The sequence below is a fragment of the Pinus tabuliformis genome, chromosome 8 (genome assembly GCF_031772625.1).
Source record: "Pinus tabuliformis cultivar Carrire ecotype Pingquan chromosome 8, CPIR1, whole genome shotgun sequence".
Classification (NCBI taxonomy): domain Eukaryota; kingdom Viridiplantae; phylum Streptophyta; class Pinopsida; order Pinales; family Pinaceae; genus Pinus; species Pinus tabuliformis.
The window spans coordinates 690,865,997-690,873,069 of NC_142294.1; positions in this window are offsets into that span (position 1 = coordinate 690,865,997).

Sequence of the window (7,073 nt, forward strand, 5' to 3'; positions counted from 1 at the left end):
CATAGAGGGTCTAGGGTAGTTGGCTCAGTGAGTCGGGAGGATGTTTGTGGATAAATTTGGGTTGTGTGTTGAGGATTGGGAGCATGGAGCATCAACAGAGTCGGGTAAGATGGGGAGTGGGACCTTGTGGCTAGGGTGTGGGCATAAAAGAGAGGCAAATGATTTAGGATAGGTGGTTGAGGAACCTCATGGAATCTGGCCTTGGTGGATGGACATGTCATTGCTTTTTAACTCCTTGGAGGCACAACTTAACCATGTCATATCTTTAATGGATAATATGGTAAGTGATTGTCATAAAGACAAAAATGAGATAGTTGCATTCATGAAAAATATCCAGCACAACCAATGGAAAATCTTGGACCAAATGGCCTCCCTTTGTCATGGATAAAAACATCTACAAGAGCGTCTGGATCATCTAGAGGAGAGTGTGGAACACTTGGAGGCACATGTGCATGAAGATTTCCATGAACAACATGGAAATGGTCATGTAGATCAAGATATAGGAAGAAATATGGGTTGAATATGGTTATGGGTTGTATTTTGGTTCTTAGTCTTTTTCAGGAAAGATGGGTGATCTACTTAAAAAACCCTAGATTTTTGTTATTTTGGTCAACCATTTTCTATTTGTATAGCTTGGCCAACAAGTCTTATAGGATTAAGGGCATTGGTATGGCTTTGATAAGGTTTCAAAGATGTATCATTTTATAATTAATAGAAACTATCGATTTACAAAAGAAAACAAAAAAATTGATCTACACAATGTTCTTTTTGTTACAAAAATATCTTGTTCATATTCAATACCTCAATAGAACCTAACATAATCTTGATAGATTTATAGAAAGTTCAATGAAGATGATTTCAAATTGTATCAAAAGCAATAAATAAAGTTACTACTAATTTCTTAATAATTGTTTAAAAATTCTATGAATCAAGATGAATTCATCTCCAATCAAGTTTATTGCAAGCCTACACATATTGAACAATACCTCCATGTAAAATGCCAGCAGCATCTGAACAAAAAGATTGTGTTTCTAAATACCTTAACCACAAGATCCCTAAGAATTTTGGATGAAAGCCATTTGGTCAATGAGAAAACTCATCTTCTTGATATTTTTATGAAAAATGGATACACCAAACACCAAGTTATTAATGCCTTTAAAAATTTCAATAAATGACCAAAATCAAAATATGATATCAACAATAGCGTTTCCAAAGTTTGTCTCCTTTACATTCATGGAACAACTCAGAAAATTCCAAATATCCTTAGAAAGAAAAACATCCCCACTACTTTTAAACCTATAAAAAATATCGGTAGCCAATTTAGTTTTGTCAAAGATCTTATTGACCCCACAAATAAAAGACTTGCATACTTGATTCCTTGTTCCCGTGGTAAATCCTATGCGGGTGAAACTGATCACTCCAGTCATCACATTTGCATTGAAAGTTTGAGTATCCTGGCTAGGATTGACCATTACCACCACACGAAATTAAAGAATGCTACTGAGATTGGTAAGAATCCCAATAAACCTAAACAGAGATGATGGTGGAAAATCTATGAAAAATGAATTCTCACCCTCACCTCTAGAACTATCCCATTATAATCCTTATCTCATTGCAAATTTATCCTTCCCTTATCTTTAGTGATTATCCTTATTATCTTACCATAATCCCTAACCCTTATATCATTAATTTACTAAATTCCTCTTTTAAACCTATATATATATATATATATATATATATATATATATATATATATATATATATATATATATATAATCAATACAAACTATATATAAAATCAAATCAATATGCTTCAAAACTTAGAAAATAATGGAGAAATCGTAATTGTTAAGATTGTGTTTGTAATTAGGAAGTAGTTCTTATTTTCTACTAGATTATTTCATCTCCCTAACTAAACACGATTGTATAAGATTATATTGATTGATTTGTGAATTCAATGAATTGAGCCAGCATTGTGGGCAGCCTGAAGGTCTCCTGACTTGAGGGCTGCTAGTTTCTCTCCATCGATTATGTCTTCCTACTTTTTCTAGTTGGTGTTAGAGCATGAGATAAGAGGTGAGAATGTCGTTTGTCAAGGGAGTTTTGTCCATTGCATGGAGGTTTTTCATGGAGTCTGTTGAAGAGAGTCACAGTGTTGGTGGAGAGGTATGCGAATCCATGTGGCATGAATTTTCACTTGAGAATTTGCATGATGCCCACAGTGTCAGATTTGGAGCTAACATGGAATCATAGGGAAGTATGTGTGATCTGCATAGAGGTCGCGGTTTTTCATTTAGTGGCACCAAGTCAAAAAAAAAATGTGCTTCTATGACTGTATTTCGTGGCCCAGAGGACTGGTTTGTGTGGCTATTATGTTGAAGATCGAGACTTGATCTGTCGTTGCCTCATTGCCATTTGGATGTTCTGATCTCCTTGCGGAGCCATTGTATGATAGATTTAACCATCCTTGTTTCTTATTTAACCACTTGTACCAGCGGAGGCAGAGCATTGTTGTATGAAACCTGGTTCTCCAAATCCAACCAATCATAGAAGCACTGTTGCCAAAATTTGGAATTTTATTATGTGTTGCTGAATAAAAATCTCCAAATTGTTGTTTTGCACTAGATTGGATTATAGGCCTTTGCATCAAACTCTGATATGGGAAATTGGTGTTATCGTCCTCTATGCAAGGGCATTTACAGTGGAAACTTTTTTAATTGGTTTGACCACACCCTTAGAACAGTAGCACTATATCCCTGTGACGATCCAGACTGGATCAGATACGATCGAAGGATCCGTGTGAAAGGCCATCAAAGTCTCTTGTGCCCGGTAATAGAACAATGACATGGTTTTTTCATCTTTGGACCATCGATTCTATCTCCTAAGAGGAGGAGCGTTGGGGGAGGCAATCTCTACAATGTCCAATTTTTGGAATTGCAGTGCTGCTTGATCCTATCGAGGAATGTGTTGGTATTGTTCAAAGGAGAAAATAGGTCAAGGAACTCGTTGGTAACACTGAGTTTTTTTGCCACATTTATTTAGTATAATCATATGCGGGCTAGGATAGTCCTCATCCTATTATGCAACTGTGTGTTTATTTTCTTTCTTCATATAGTTACCAACCAATCGAACAATGGAAGGTGGTCATTTACAATAGTGGGTGCATAGAATTATTATTCAAACTTATGCATGTTGGTAAGGAGCATGTGAGCACAACATCCTTTCTCCACCCTTTTTTTTTTAAAAGGGAGCATGTGAGCCCTCTATTTTTTAAAAGAGGTTTCTATATATTTAAAAGATGGCTTTGTTTTGAGTGCCCATGATCCAAACTTAAACAAGAACACAACAAATTACAAATATAATCATAAATACAGAGATGCAGTAGAAAAACTCTTCATTTCATTAATAGAAAAATATTGAACTATGCTTACAAACATAATGGAAATAAGATAGCTCGGGTGATGGTAGCTTGTCTCTAAGAAGAGATATGATGGCTACATGCCAACTAAACTTTGTTACAATGAGGCTCAAGGGAATATTTATTATTGAAAGACATGAGAAAACCCTAAACAACCAAAACCATTACCCCGTGACATGTGACTCCAATATTTTGTGGGCCTCATCGGGGTTATTTGGGCAAGAAACTTCTCGGGGCCGTAACTTGGTCATATTATCTCTGTTTGACGCATACAATACCTTGTTGGAAAGGTCTTTCTTAGTACTACATTTTTTTTAGAAGGACCCTACACATGGCTATGTACCTATTCAATGAAGCTATCATCCCTTTCAACTTCAGACTAGATGTGAGCCAAATTTTCTTGAGTGGCTGCAAATGGTATGGCCAAATCAATGGGACATAATGGCTGAAATCCCACCCCTACCTGAAAGGGGCTATGGCCTGTTGATATCTGGAGAGCTCTATCATAGCTATGTTGGACAAAAGGGAGACTGTCCTCCCATGTGCGTGGATGCTTCAAGTTGTACATGCGTAGAATGTGTACAAACATCCTGTTGACAACCTCTTTTTGGCCATCAGTTTGGGGATCGAAAGCCTTGGAATTAATAAGTTTTGTATCCATCATCGACTAGAGACTGGACCAAAATGCACTCAGGAATTTTCTATCCTAATCTGAGACAATGGACTATGGGATCCCAAACTGTACCCACACTTGCTCAAAGAAGAGCTTAGCAGTGGCCTCTACTATGATACTCTTCTTGCAAGATGCCATGATGTCCATCTTGGAGAATCTATCGATGACCACAAAAACAAAATCGTCGTCATCCATTGTAGAAAGAAGGCCCAACATGTAATCCGTGGAGACAAGCCTTTCTTCTTAATGGTTGGTTTGGAAATGAAGCAGGTTGTGAAGTATCTAATGTACTTCCCAACATCATGACGAAATTTTGACTAATAAAAATACTTCTGCAATACTACCACTCTTTTCTCTACTCCGAAATGTCTAGCGCCCCGACTGTAGAGTGCCTCTCAAATAATCTAGGAACGCTCACATGAAGGAATACAGATGTGTCTCAGGTGGCATAACAATGCATCAAGAAGGTTAAAATTTGGGACTTGCTTCCATTCCAATAGTGTTTGGTATGTGTTGCTGAATTCTGGATAGCTCTTGTAAAGATGCGGGCACCCCAAAGTCTCATTCCCATGGGATTCAAGCACAGCGATCAACGCCATGACCAGTGGTCAGCTGAGGCAATCAACGACATTATTGGTGCTACCCTTATTATACTTAATATTCAAATGGAACTCTTGCGGGTAGGTGGACCATTTTTTTATGGCGATCATTCTAAAACTTCACCTGTTTCTGTATGAGCTAGAGGGGTCAGTGGTCTATGTGGATGACCATTTCCTTCCCCAGAATGTAATGTTTCCATTGATGGCAGGTCTACACAATAGAATACATTTGTTTGTCGTAAGTGGGATACTTGCGGATTCTGTCTGAAAGTGTCTCACTGTGGTAAGCCACTGGATGCCCATGCTGAGTAAGAACCACACCAATAGCATAGTCAGGGGCGTCTTTCTCAATCTCAAATGGTTGTTTCAGGTCTGGAAATGTGAGCACTAGTACAGAGTAGAGGCGATGCTTCAACTCGGAAAACGCCTGCTGTTGGGTTTCAGACCCGAAAAATTTTCTTTCGCTCTGCCCTTTATGACTTGACTTAAAGGCCAAGTGATATGAGACAACCCTAACAAAAACCTGTGGTAGAAATTGGCAAGACCAAAAAATTGTGAAGCTCTGTTAGTGTGGTTGGGGCTGGCTAATCCTGAATGACTTGTATCTTGGTTGGGTCCACATGTACACCCTCCTCATTAATGATGTACCCCAGATATGAAACCTAGGTCAGGCCAAAAGTGCATTTCTCCAAATTAGCGCACAACATGTGTTGTCGAAGAGTTTGAAGGACTTTTTGAATACAGTGGAGGTTCCCTTCCGAACTCTAGCTAAAGATCATGTCATCTAAATACACCACCAAGAATGCATTGGTGAAGGGTTGCAAGATTTTGTCCATTAGTCTCATGAAGGTTACAGGAGCAATCATCAATCTGAATTGCATGACCAACTATTTGAAAAGGCCCTCGTATTTAGAGGCACTCTTCCACACATCAAAGGGTTTGATAGACACCTGGTGATAACTTGACTTCAACTAAATCTTGCTAGAATATTTTTTCCCTTTGAGCTAGTCCAAAAGGTCATCAATCTATGGGATTGGGTACTTATTATGGGCAATGATCTTATTCATCCCCCGATAGCCAATACAGAGTCTCTAGGTCCCATCCTTCTTCTCCACTAATACAATCGGGCCCTCACAAGGTGATGAACTTGGCCTAGTGTGCCCTTTCTGCAATAGTTCCTAAATCTTCCTCTTGATCTCATCGTTCTCCATAACAGAGCATTGATAAATTGGTCTAATGGGCAGTGGTGTGCCCAGGGTCAGAGCGATGGAGTGCTTGACCTAATAGTGCAGAGGTAGCCATATATGTGAAGCAAAAATATCCATGTACCCCACCACGACCTTGTCCATCTACTATTGTTGTGTAGAGGAACCCTACCTAGAAGTCGTGGCCACAACCTTCTTCTTGCCCCGAGGGTGAGTCATAAAAAAAAAATTCATGGTTTGGGAAATGATCTTAGTGCATTACTTTGCAGTGATCAAAGAGACATAGGTAGGTGAGGCTACCTCTCGTATCTTGTACAACTTATTGGCAAAAGTAATAATCATAGAGCGAGGTCTACATGCATATACAACATGTCACTTCCACAAGTATGGTTGTCCTAACAATACATCACAAACTTCAACAGGAGCAACATCACACAATACCTCATCCGTTAAGGCCTTGATGTTGTAGGGAAGGCGACACTACTAGATGACGTGTAGATCTCGTACTTGGTGAAGCCACCGAATGATGTACGGTTGTGGATGTGTGGTAGTCTTTAGGTTCAATCACTTCACAACCTCTAGTGAAATGAGGTTCCTTTGTCTCCCGCTATCGACAGTGAACTGCAGTGGAGAACCCTTCATCCACATCTGTGAGTGGAAGAGGCGTTCCCCCTCCTCTGGTTCTTCAGGCTCAATCTTCTAGATCTTGGTGGTGGCCATGATGGGACTGGGCTTCGCATCAATGATATATTTCCCTCTGTCATTCCCCTTATCAGGTTCTGATTCAGAGCCAGAACATGCATATGATTCAGAGGCCTTCAGCTTGGCCACCAATGACTTCTTGGCCCAATACTCACTTGTGTTGTGAGTGGAGCTCTTATGGAACTCATACCATTTTCTAATGTCCTTCTTTGTGTTTGTGGTGTTGTTCTTTGCTTGCTGCTTTGGCCGGTTGTATTGGGTAGCCCCACCTTGGTTCCTTCCTTTGCTCAGTTATTTGGGGGTGCCTTTTACTTACTTTGGATTCACAAATCCAAATTCTTTCTTCTTATGTTTAAACTTATGCTCAATCTTGACAGTGCATCAGTACATAGTACTAAGTGAGGATTTATCCAGGAACTCCATATCGTCCTAGAGGTACTTGTGTAGATAGCCACGATACTTGAGTACCAAATGCC